Source organism: Antechinus flavipes, chromosome 6 (genome assembly GCF_016432865.1).
Source record: "Antechinus flavipes isolate AdamAnt ecotype Samford, QLD, Australia chromosome 6, AdamAnt_v2, whole genome shotgun sequence".
In the NCBI taxonomy this organism is placed as follows: Eukaryota; Metazoa; Chordata; class Mammalia; order Dasyuromorphia; family Dasyuridae; genus Antechinus; species Antechinus flavipes.
The window spans coordinates 195,417,852-195,431,916 of NC_067403.1; the positions used below are offsets into that span (position 1 = coordinate 195,417,852).

The following is a 14,065-nucleotide window of genomic DNA, read 5'->3' on the forward strand; positions in this document are numbered from 1 at the left end:
ATGTCATTAATTGACAATAAATTATTTAACTTGGAAAGGCTATAAGTCATGACTAAAGTTGAAAGTTGGTACACAACTTTTGTTCACAGATGATTGTGCACTCAATTCAGCCTCTGAAGCTGAGATGCAGCATAGTATGGATCAATTCACTGTTGATTCATCTTAATTTAACAATTAGCTATAAGAGAGATTCTCTACTAGGCAGCACCACAATATCCATACATGGAACTATTGGTTATAGCAAATGGAGAAATTTTGAATGGTATGGATAAGTTCAGTTTCCTTGGCAATATACCTTCTTGAGATGTACTCATAAATAATGCACTCATCACCAGAGCTAGCTCAGTCTTTGGGAGGCTCTGAAGGAAAATGTGGGAGAGAAGAGGTATTATTAGACTGTCTACCAAACTGAAGGTCTATAGAACTGTTGTGCTAACCTATGAAACCCTGAACAATATATGAGTGCCATTCCATTTGAATTGTCTTAGGAAGATTCTGAAGATCACCTGAAAAAATAAGGTAGCAGACACTGAGATCTTTTCTCGAGCTGAACTGCCAAGCAGTCAAAGAAGTGTTATGTATTCTCCCCTAGTTAATATCTTTTTGCAATCAGCATTTAGCGTTTTAAAAGACAGGTTGTTTCAATGGAGTTTTAAGTTGTTTTCCTTTACTAATTGAAAACTGGCTTGTGAGTTTATAATTTGAATCAGATTATTTAAATCAGGGGCTGGAAAGACTAATTGTATTTCCAAAGGAATATCCTTTTCTCTTTCTTTAGGTCTCTAAAGTGTTTTGGTGAAGTTCTGTTCACTCATAAAGTTCTGTCTCTGTTTCCGATGCCACTATTGAAGTCCAACTCCAGTAGTGAAAAAAGGGTGTCAGTCAGGATCCAGGCAGAGAGAATTAGATATGAACTCTTCAATTTTTATTGATCAAAGAGACAAATATATATATACCTCCAATACTTAATAGACTTGATACAAAATATACTCTTTGATATTCCTATATCCTTTCTAATAAGCACAATCTACTAAGGTGCAAATGATTAAGCCTGGATCTTGGCTATTTCGACATAGATGCAAATAGTTGAGATACACATCAGAGTAAAATTATCATACCAATGTCCCCAAGTACCTTTCTCCCAAATGCCTTTAGTCTCCATTGTGGGCTGCTTTTCCTGTCCTAAGTTCAAAGTTCATTTTATCCATTATATAATTGAGTTTGCATTTTGCTTCAGTCACCAGATTTCTTATCAATATATTAATAAGTATGTCTCCATTAAAGAAAAGGGAAGTTGATGAGCCAAGCTACTGTAAAATTCAAAACCTGGAATGAGTTCTTACCTCCTGGCCCTCTACACAGGCCGGGGAGAAATCATTTCTCATTGAGAGGATTAGAAAGGAGTTTCATTTGAGCAGGAGGATGAATAGAATGTCAATAGTAAGAAAAAAAGGAAGAAGGCATTCCAGGTATAGGAAAGAGAGCAAAGTCACTCAGGTGGGATAAAAAGAATGTGTTCAGAGGATAATGCATAATTCAATTTAACTGAAACTAAATGTATAGTGTGAAAAAAGGCTTGAAAGACAAGTTAGAGATAGATTGTTGGAGAGCTTAAAATGCTAGGCTGAGGAGATTTGAATTCATTCATTGGCCAATAAGAATTTAAGTGGTGACTATGTTCTAGCACTGTGCTAATTTTGCTAGAGATATAAAGGAAAGAGACAATCCCTATTCTCAAGGAGTTCCCAGTCTAATAGGAGAGATAGCATGAAAGTAACCAGACAAAAAGAGATAGGCTAAATTTGACTTACACAGCAAAGGGAAGATATTAATATTAAGGCAGTAGCAAAGGCTTCTTGAAGGTTATTTGAAGGAAGACAAGGAATCTAGAAGGGAAAGAGCAATTAATTGATAATTAATCAATACATATTTATTAAACACCTATTATGTGCCAGCCATTTTGCTAAGCACTGGGATGAGGATAGAGAGCATCCTAGGCATGGGTGATAGCCTATAAAATGCCCAGAGTTTGGAGATGGAGGCCAAAGCCACTGTATCATAGAGTATGTGGGGATGTTAACATGTAAGATGATCTGAAAGGTTGAAGAGAGCCAGGTTATAAAGAGCTTTGAAATCCAAAAAGAGAATTTTTATTCTGATCCTAGAGGTAATAGAGAACCATTAAAGTTTACTTGGTGATTGGTGGAGAGGTTTCAAGCCTTTTGATAAGGGCTCTGATATAATCAAAAATACATATTAGCAAGATGTGAGGAAATGATGGTATGATGGAAAGGACACTAGTATTGGAATCAAGTCTCAGAAGACCTGGGTTGATGTTTTGGCTGTGCCACTTACTAGCTATGTGATTTTTAAACAAGTCATTTCACTTCTCTGGGCTATCATTTTCCTCATCTGTAAAATAACAAGTTGGGACTTAGTGATTTCTAAAGTTCCTTTTAAGAGGCAAAGCCAAGATGGCAGAATAAAGGCAGAAATATTATACTTATCAGAATTGGCTCAAATTGGGAATAACATACACATTCAATTGGATATAGATAGCTATCTTACCTACAGGATAGTAGGAGGGGAAGAAGATAAGGGGTTGTGTAATAGAAGAGAGGCCAGATTAGGAAGGGGGTAGTAAGAAACAAAACATTTTTGAGGAGGAACAGGGTGAAAGGAGATAGAGAATAGAATAAATGGAAAGGAAATATAATTAGCAAGAATTATAAAAATTTTTGAAGCCATTCTCAGGGAGAGAATTGAATTAAATTTATAAAAATAAGATTCATTCCCCAATTCATAAATGATCAAAATATATGAACAATTTTCAGATAATTATAATTGCCATATGAAAAACTGTTCTAATTAAAAATTAAAACAATTCTAAAGTACTAAAGGGAAATTACAAATATTGCAGAAAGAATGGGGAAAATGAGACATTTAGGTACTGTTGGTGGAGTCATGAACTGATTTACCAATTCTGCAGAACAATTTGGAATTATGTGCATAGGGTGATAAAATCACCCTATGTATATTCTTTTACCTAGCAATACCACTACTAGGTCTCTATTCAGAAAGAGATTTTTTTAAAGTATGTATATGTGCCAAAAAATACTTATAATAGCTCTTTTTTGAGGCAAAGAATTGGAAATTTAGGAGGTGTCCATCAATGGAGGAATGGCTGATTAAATTGTAGTATATGATTATGGTAGAATATTATTGTGCCATAAAAATGATAAATAGAATTCTCTCAAAAGATGTAGAAAAACTTGAATGAACTGATACAAAATGATATGTACTGTGTACCAAGTAATTATTATAAGATGATTAGCTGTGAATAACATAAATATTCCTAGCAATACAATAATCCAAGACAATTCTAAAGGCGGTACAGTGAAAAATGCTACTCATACCCAGAGCAAGAACTGATGATGTCTGAATGAAAAGTGAAGCATGCTTTCTTACTTTCTTCTTCTTGAGGATTTTTTTCTGTTTCCTTTCTTTCCTTTTTTTTTGGTCTGTTTTCTTTCACAACACAACTATTATAAAAATATTTTACAAGACTACACATGTATAACCTATATTGAATTGCTTGCATTCTCAATGTGGGGGGGAGTAGTTAGTGAAGAAAAAGGAAGGGAAAGAATCTGGAACTCCAAGTTTTTAAAATTTTATTAAAGTTTTTTCTTTATAAAACATGCGTGGGTAATTTTTCAACATTGACCCTTGCAAAATCTTCTGTCCCAAATTTTCCCCTCCTTCCTCCCACCCCCTCCCCTAGATGGCAGGTAATCCAATACATGTTAAATATGTTAAAATATATGTTAAATCCAATATATGTATACATATTTATACAGCTATCTTGCTGCACAAGAAAAATTGGATCAAGAAAAAAACTAAGAAAGAAAACAAAATGCAAAGCAAACAACAACAAAAAGAGTGAAAATGCTAGGTTGTAATCCACACTCAGTTACCACAGTCCTCTCTCTCTGGGTGTAGATGACTTTCTTCATCACTGAACAATTGGAAATGGTCTGAATCATCTCATTGTTGAAGAGAGCCACGTCCGTCAGAATTGATCATTGTATAATTTTGTTGTTGCTGTGTATAAGGATCCCTGGTTCTGCTCACTTCACTCAGCATCAGTTCATGTAAGTCTTTCCAGGCCTCTCTGAAATCATCCTGCTTGTCGTTTCTTACAGAATAATAATATTCCATAACATTCATATGCCATAACTTATTCAGCCATTCTCAAATTGGTGGGCATCTGGCATTTAGTTTCCAGTTTCTAGCCCCTACAAAAAGGGCTGCCACAAACATTTTTAAACATGCGGGTCCCTTTCCCTCCTTTAAGATCTCTTTGGGATATAAGCCCAGTAGAAACACTACTGGGTCAAAGGATATGCACAGTTTGATAACTTTTTGAACATAGTGGAACTCAAAGTGTTTAAAAAAAAACATGTTAAAACTTGTTTTTACATGTAACCAGGGAAGAATAAAATGCTAAAAAAAATTTAAATAAAATCCCATTTTAGCTTTAACATGCTTTCACTTTATAACAAGATTGAAACAATGAAGAATTGGATTGCAAGGAAACCAACATGCTTGTACTCCAGGCAAAATTTAATGATAACACTATGAAATGCTGGCTATCTGGCTGCCTGACTTTTCTTTTATCTCTACATATACCCCCTTCTATTGAAAAGCAACAGGATATTATAATTAATTAGGTTAATTTTCTTTACCCATGACTAATATTATTCTTTGCTTGACATTTTAACTAATGGCAAAATTATTTAATCAAACACTATTGTACCTTGCTTTTTCTTCAGCCAAAAATAAAAAGTGTGTTAATACTGAACTTTTCCAGATTAGTTCTCCAACTTTTAAAATATTTAAAATTTAAAAACATATTTTATGTGATTCATATGAAAATGCATTGTAAATGTATACAAATTATCATTGTGTTCTAGCTCCCACATCAATATACCACATGACACTTTATGCCTAACCATTCTTCAGTGATGAAAGAATGAACTCTGTGGTATAAGTGAGACCAGGAATATTAAAAACAAAACCTAGTCCATTTTCTTCATTTCTAAAAAGAGTTTTCTAAGAATTATTTTACCAACATAGAAGTTTGTGATGTGTTACTTGCTAAATCTCTACCAGTGTCCATCTCTTATATCTCATGGTGTGATAGGACTTCTAAATTCTTGAAGTTTTTGTCAATAGAGTGTAATCTCTTGGATCCTAACAAGTTGGAAAAGCTTCAAATGCTAACTTAATGATGAACTAAATCTTTTGTCATTAGAAAACTAGCTTAGTTAAGTGTGGTGACATTTGTCACCAACTCACAGTCACCATCTTCCAATAGGTGGTAAGATTGTCTTAGAAATTGGTGGGGGTGACATTGATTTCCTTGTGCTATTCAAACAAGCCACTTCATTTCCCAGTCCTGGCCATTTTCACCTAATTTCCTCTATTATTGGAACTGCCTCAGTCATCTCTACCTTGACACTTTTTTTGTTTCCTTTTTAAATTTTAGTTAAAGCACCTTCCACAAGAAGTCTTTCTGGATTCCCCTTAAGGCTATTGCCCTCCCTCTGTTGATTCTCTCCAACTTACCCTGTATATTTCTTGTTTGTACATGGCATAATATCTCTTCCATTAAATTGTAAGTTCTTTGAGAATAGGGGTTATTTTTTATCTTTCTCTATATCTCCTGCACTTAGCACCTCTTTGTCTGACTCTTTGTAACTCCATTTAGTAAAGACAATAGAGTGGCTTGTCATTCCCTTCTTCAGCTCATTTCTAGATGGGAAACTGAGGCAGAGGTAAGTGACTTGTCCAGGGTCAAATAGCCAGTGATTGTCTGAGGCTGGATTTGAATTTAGGAAAATAGGTCTCCATTGCCTCATCTATCTGCCAAGTTAGCATCACACAAAGCCATACACAAAGACATACAAAAGTACTCATGATCTTTCTGTCATACATAAATGTAGCATTTCTAAGTTCATGAGCTCTAATCACAATCTATTATCATTCTATACATCCTTCTGCACAAGCTACTCTGTTCTTCATCTATATCAGGACCTCCAATCCTCAACTCCTGAGATCTCTTCCAGACTATCACCCTTGTACTTACTATATTTTCCTCCTTCCACTATCTTGACCCCTTGCTGAGTCAATTCAATTCTACATTATCCTCTTCTCTTGAATTCTTTGCCTTCTTATCTTTTCTTCAGTCTTGCCCTGCTTGTCCTAATGACTTGCCTTAGTTCACTCCGACATCTGCTACCTTTGCTGCCGCACTAGTGCTACTGAACAAAGATGGAGAAAACCCCCAAATCTTACTGACTGGGTCCACTACAAATTTAGCTTAAATAATCTCAAGTGAGAACTCACTGCTGCAAGGCAATGCTTTTATACCTCCTTAAATAATTCATAACCTAACTCACCACAGCAATTCTTCCAGACATTTTCATTTCACCTTAAACCTTCTGTGACTCCCCCACTCTTTTAGTTGAGAGCTTTGCTTCATATTTTACTGAAAAAAAATTTAGATCATTTTCTGAGAGGTCCTTTTTCTTCCTCCAAACTCCAGATGCCTTCTACCACTATCTCTACCTCCACCCCTGTCTCTCATGAAATAATGTCCCTTTTTCTCAACAAATCCAAGTCTTTTACATGCACAAATGATCCCATTCCATTTCATTTTGTCCAACAGATTTATCTATTCTGCTCCCTATTCTCTCACTTCTTTTCAGTCTTTCCTTATTTGCTTCTTCCCTACTATCTACAAACATGCCCATGTTTTTCCTATCCTCAAAAAAATCCTTCCTTGATCTATCCATCCCTCTTTATCATCCCATATCTCTTGGTTTTTTTTTTTTTTCTGGCTAAACTCCTTGAAAAGGCCACATGCAATACCTACACTTTTTTCCTCTGTTAATCCCTTAAAATCCAGCTTTGGATCTCATCATTCCACCCCAACTACTCTCTCCAAAGTTAGTTATGCTCTCTTAACTGCCAAATCCAATCCTCACTGACCTCTCTGAATGAAACCTTTGACACTGACAAGCACTCTTTTCTCCTTGATGCTCTCTGCTCTCTCCTGATTCTTAGCTACCTACCTGATCACTCTTTGATTTCATTTACTGCATCGTCATCCAAATCAATACCCATAGGTTGTCCTATAAGAGTCCATTTAGGGTACTCTTTTCTCCTTCCTCTCTATAATTGATCTCCTCAGCTTTCATAGATTTAATTATCATCTCTACACTGACAATTCTCAAATCTACCTATCCTGTTTTGACATCTCTACGGATTTCCAAGCTTGCATTTCTAGTTTTCAGACATCTGAAGCTGTGTGTACAATAGACATTTTGAATTCCTTATTTATGCTAATAATAATATCATTATCTCAGATTCTCCTAAGTGTCATCCTCGACTCTGCCTCCTCTCTCTTCCCCCACATCCAATCTGTTGCCAAGACCTATTGATTTTGCCTTTGAAACATCTCTTGTAAGTTCCCCCCTTCTCTCCTCTGATGCACCACCACTCTGGTGCAGTCCCTTGTCACTTCACACCTGAATTATTACAATAACCTGCTGAGTATCTGCCACAAGTTTCTCTAGTCCATCTTCTAATCAGATGTCAAAATATTCCTAAAGTGCAGGTGTGACCATGTCACCACCCCACTCAGTAAACTCCAATGACTCCCCGTCACTTCCAAGAACAAATATAAAATTCTCTATTTGGCATTCACCCTTTATAACTTATTCTTCCCATTTTAAACCTACCTTCATCCTCTGTTTCTTCTTAAACTATGAGGCTTCAGACCATAGGCCATCAGCAAAAATGCCCTTGAAAAATTGTGCTCAACTGAACCCATGCTTTATCTTAAGCGAATATTTCTTCCCTGCTCTGGCTAAGTAAACCTCCTTTTGTTAACTTTTAGATGGATTATGACTATCTCTTATCATTCTAATTTTGAACCTAAATTGCCAAGAGACCAGCCTGAGTCAGAATACTACAATAATTCTACTTTGGATCTCCTTGTGGGGAATGTACTCAGGCGTGGGATTGCTGGGTCAAAGAGGATGAATAATTTAACCACTTTTCTTATATAATTCCAAATTGTTTTTCAAAACATTTGAATCAATTCACAGTATCTCCAATGGTATTTTTGCATGCTTTTCTCTGCATGATCTCTGCATTATTAACTGTTTCTGTTTTTACAATCATTTTTTGCCAGATTGTCTAAGCAAATGTTTGTTCTTTCAGTAAATTTTCTAGAGATTTTTTTAAAATTCTTTTATTTATTTATTTAAAAGATCTTTTAATATGTTATACCTACAGCATTTAGCCCATCCATTTATTATCTCTATTCTTATTATAGATAAGTCCACCTCCTTCTTTGATCACATATAGCCTTGATGAAGTCTCTTATGCCATTTTTATGCACTAGTTACTATTAGATGAAAAATTACCTAGAAATTGTCAATATTTGAGCTGAATTTTTCCAATTTTTATAGCACTTTGCTTTTTTATATCTCTGAAATTTTTATCATATTTCATGATTATTTGTTCCCTGTCCAGTATTATTTAGTTTGTTGATTTATATTATTTTTAATTTCTTTCCTTCATCTTACTGCTACTCATTACAACAGGGCAACATGATGTTCTTTTGTAAAGTTTTAGATTAAAGTTATTGAAGCTTCATAGTTTAATAAAGGGATAGATACATACCCAGTTTAATATCTAGACCTACATAAGTTTAGACTATACCAGTCTAAGGGCATTCCAACTAAGAAGATGGGTCCCTTGGACAATGGTTACCCTAATTAAGTTCAAGGTATTTAATGAACCTATACTCCTTTTTTTGTTTTCATATTTATTTTTAATAGAAAAAAAAAGAAAACAGAACAGGAAAATAGAACAAAGCAAAATGGAACATTATCATGTGCCCAGCAGAACATCAGGAAGGATTCAAAATACATAACAATCGATTACCAGTTCAACAAAGGATATATAATATTAGAAGAAATTATATTCATGAGTGTCTTATCTTTTCTTTGCTTCTTTGTAGGTTTTTCTTTTGTTTTCTGCTGTGTACTACTTTTACTTTATTCTTTTTTTTCTCCTTTCATACCTTCTACCTCTCTTAAGCAGGCTATAGTTAATCAGATATATTTATATATACTGTATATATATATATATATATATATATATATATATATATATATATATATACCCACACACACACACACACACACACACATATACATACACATACACAACCTGCCCCCCACATATATGTACATATATATTCACAACCACCCCATAAATCTACCCACATACATATGTCTATATACACAATACATAGAGCAACATGCATACATAAATATATATACTCAAATATATATATATATACATATATATATATATATATACATATGCATCTAAAACAATATTGGTATGGCTGACATATAATATATTTTCTCTTTTGATTGAATCTTTTAAGTTTTACTTTATTGAAGATCAATGATTACCAGCAGTAATTTTTTTCTAGTAAATTCTTCTCCTGATCCTTTTTCAGTATTTGTGTATATCTCTTCTTTCCCATCTTGCTAAATCGTCTGCTTTGATACTGCTCCTTAACTTGCCTTGCTATTAGTTAACCTCTTCCATCCATGAATCCCTCCTTTGTCTTCTTCCTCCACTCTTTGCTTCCTCCTTTGTCCATACCTCCCCCTTATTTCTTTATAGATTTTGGAGAGTTCTCTTCTTGATTTGTTCTCCAAATCTGTTGTTTTTCCTTATAAGATGTTTCATATTCTGTTTTATTTTCTTCATTCTTTATATTCTGTTTTGTTATTTCTTAATCTTCTCTAGCTTCTCTGGCTTCTCCTTGCCCAATTCTAATTTTCAAAGAGTTATTTTTGTATTTAAGACTCTATGTCCTTTTCTAGTTGGATTTTTTTTTCATATTCTTCTTGTTTTTCTTGGATGATTTTTATTTTTTGTTTTTTCTTAATGTGTCTCATTTGATTTTTAAATTCTTTTTTTTTTTTTTAGTTCTATAAATTCTCTCTGGGCAGGGAGCCATTTAACATTACTATTTCAGGTAGAAGAGGCTTTTTTTACTTCACTGGCCTTCTCTGAAGATGAACTGTGGTCTTGCATATTTTCATAGAAAGTTTCTATGATTGATTTCTTTCTTTGCCAATTCATGTTTTTCTTTTTAAATGAGAAGTATTAGTGTAAGCATCTCTAGTTATGGTGCCTCTAGCTTCACTTCAACTCTCCCCTCTAACCTAGATCTCCACTCTCCTGCAAGGGTCTGCAGAGCTTCTGTGTTTGGGTGCTGGTTCCTTCTGACTCAGGGCCACTTCTCTGCAGCACAGTTGAGCCTGGTGTCCTTAATCAGCCTAGATTCCCTCAGTCTTCCCGGACTCAGACCCCTGATTGGGCCCAGGGAAAGTAAAAGTCTCTGTGGTTCCTGTTGAGGCTTCAGCCACACCTAGCCCACCCCAAGGCTCCCGACTTGGTGTTTCTGCAGAACTAGCCCAGAGGTGTTTGCACTTCACATAGGTCAATCCAGGCCTGGGATCTTTATTCAGATCTTTGAGTTGTACCAGGAGGACACTCTTCTGCCTGTTCTGTGTTGTCCCTGAGGCATAATTTTGTTCTATTTATAAGGGAAATCTGAGAGCTTGAAATTTACCCACCCACTCCGCCATCTTCCCAGAATCCTCCTGCACTCCCCAACTATAGCTCACAACTTCCACCAGCATGTTTACTCCTAATTATCAGCCAAAGTATATTTAACTCAAATCAAAGATCAAAGAAATTTACTGAAATGCCATACTTAAAAAAATAGAAGAAAGGAAAGGAGCCATAAGTGTCACAGCAACACCAGGGAGAGTAAACACATTGTGGTTACACTACCCTACACTACAATGGGCTGCACTCTGGGAACTCTGCCCCATGGATGGAGAGGCGCTCCTGCAGTCAGGAAGACCTTAGTTCAAATGCAGTCTCAGTCCTTGCTAGCTTCACAATCCTAGGCACTTAGCCCTGTTTGTCTCAGTTTCAAGGAAGGAAATGGTAAACTGCTCCAGTATCTTTGCCAAGAAAACTCAAAATAAGTCATGAAGAATCAGACGCAAGCAAAATAACTGAACAAGTGGCCAGGGTACACATCAAAGGAAGGTACAGGGATAGAGCCATTACCAACAGATGGCAGCCTCTCGGCATCCCTCCTGGCGACTTTTTCTGTTGCCACTAGTTTCTAGTTTCCCCTCCAGTTGCTGCCTTGCTGGAGTTTCTGCTGACTCCAGCTTCTGAACCACTGAGGTAAGAACTCTTACCCAGTTTTGTGTTCCAAGTAAGGTGCTGTGCAAGAAAAAGAAGCAGGATACATAAGGAAATCTCCCCTCTCTGGTCAATAATGGTCAACCTTCTATAACCTCATCAGGATGATTGAGAATAATAACTTCTGAAATCTGATCAGTAACTAAAAATGGTTCACTCTCTATTATGCTATCAGGCCATTTATTTTGCACAGTGCCTGGCACATTGTAAGTTTTTAACAAAGATTAGCTGATTGATTGGTTAAGAAATTACATAATTTGATCAGGAGAAATCTTGATGCATTTTCTTTACATATATTGTACTCAGACTTTATTGTCCCATGATAATACTGCAAAATCCAGTGTATAGTTGTTTATTATTTAATAGGTACTTCCTGACCTATTAAGTATTTTATTTTAATTCCAAATCATTTTATTTCACATGTGATTGATTAATCACTTTAGCCAATAATTTTTAGAATCATCCTCCCATTTTCATTCGATAAACATATAATCATGAGACTTCAGAGTTGCACAAGATCTTTAAAAACATATAAGAAGGAAGTTTATCCTGTTTGCATCCTGAATCCATTGAGCAGTAAAGAATATGAACCCCTTTCCAGAATGATGCTTTTAGATGCCCAAAATAAAATATATAGAATTGTGAAATAAACCAATTATATTGAAATAGTTATCAAAATATTTTTTAAAGTTCACTGACCTTCTGAAATCTATTTGTAGCCCCTAAGGGCTCTATAGACTCCCAAGTTATGAACTACTGATAAGCCAGTTCTTTTATTTTACAGACAAGGAAGCAAAGTCCCAGAGAAGAGAAGAAACTAGCAACACACCACAAGAATAACCTAAATTATTTAAAGAGGAGTGACTTATTTTTTAAGCTGACAAAATGTCATGTAATTTGTACAAAATAATTTTAGAAAATGTGCATTGATTTGTTTCTTTATCATGAAACTTTAATGTCATTTTCCATTTACAAGATACTTTACAATTATTTTCATAATCTAACGTGATTTACTTCTGATCAAATTTTCTAATGGGTAAAAAAAGTAGAACCACTTTAATCATCTCAACAAGCTCAAATTTCTTAAAATTAGAAACATTACTTTGTACTAATAGTACATTGTAAAATTAGTAAATATCATTTAGATTCCAATGCCAAAGGCAATTTGCAAGCTGCTAACGGGCATCACTTACACTAGCATTCACCTCAGTGAGAAAAGGATACAAGCACGATGCAAACCTGTACCACCAGGAGGGCTAAGCAGGGCCCTTTTGATGGATGACTAGGTTTATAAGAATGTTAGAATGTTCAACTCATTCACTTAAGCCAATTACATGCTCACTAATTCATTTATAGAATCATAGGAATTAGAGCTAGAAGGATGCAGAGAGGTCAGCAATTTCCACCTACTTGTTTTGTAAAACTCCAGGTGACAAGGCTCCTGAAGTTTAGGTGACTTGCCCAAGATCACACAGATAGAGGGGTGAGGTCAGATTGTGAATTCTGGTTCTTGGATTCCAAACCCAGGGGCAGTTCCATTACCTAGGTAATGGAATGGCCACTTTGTCCATGATGATTCTCAACATATCGGGCACTTATTCTGTGCAATGCTGTTACACAACAGTGATAGGATCTGGGATGTTGTAGGTATGTTCATTTCTTCTCCTGTAACAACTTGTGCCTCTCACACACACATACATAGTAAATGTTCATTAAGAGTTACTTTGGCTGAATATTTATTTCATCCCTCTGAAGTCTACTAGAAAGGAGCACCTTTCAACTTAGCCATACTGGCCTTTGTATCAGTGGCACGGGCTGCTGCAGGCTCCACACTGGGAGCATTCCATCTTGGTAGGACCTGCTGAGACTTACATTTCACCACCAGCTGCTTCAGCAATCCCATGTCATGCCCCTTGCCACAACAGGACTTTGTTAGGACTTTAGTGGAGACATTGGGATCACAGAGACAAAAATGGCACAATCTTTGCCCTCAAAATGATTATAATTTTTTAGTGAGGATATATGTATATTTATATTTGACATGCAAGGGTGTGTCAACTGTATGGGCCTACAGGTTGGTAAGGCTTTGTTTGGACTTTGAATTATCTCTGACTCTTCCAGTAGGGTGTAGACATGTTCAGTGGCACTTTGTTATTAGGACAAAAGCAACTTCTGCCCCAGCCCTTGGCTCTTGTAAGGGATTGGGCTTCAGTAATTGCAGCTGCCTTTAAGATGATTTGGTCAACCAAGTAGTTTTGGAAGTGCTAATTCTTGTGAAATGACTTTGTGCTGATCTTTACAACTGAGCTGACAGAACTGCTGAGCTATTTCTGACTTTTACACTTCCCAGAGTGGAAGAGGGGGTGGAGAGAGGTCTCCTATCTTTGGCCATTAGTGGCTGCCTTAGGGCAGAAGCATACAGAAGTAACATATATCTATTCCACCATAGATTTCTGAACATGTCAGAGATAAAAGATCTGAGACTGTTCTCCCAGTAAGAGAGAGAGCAGGAGTGGAGCATTCTGGAGATTGTGGAAGCTGCATGTGTTTGCCTGTGTGATTAAAGGGAGTTTATGAATAAAGTTCTGGGACTCTATTCTCCCAGGTGTGTGTGTGTGTGTGTGTGTGTGTGTGTGTGTGTGTGTGTGTGTAGGTAGTATAATTCAAAGAATGTGTTGTC

At 35.9% G+C, this 14,065-nt stretch overlaps 1 protein-coding gene across 1 annotated transcript in view; it reads left to right on the forward strand.

Moving 5' to 3' along the window:
- POLN (DNA polymerase nu) overlaps positions 1-14,065 on the forward strand; it is a 331,195-nt gene that overhangs the window by 192,668 nt on the left and 124,462 nt on the right. The window lies entirely within an intron of this gene.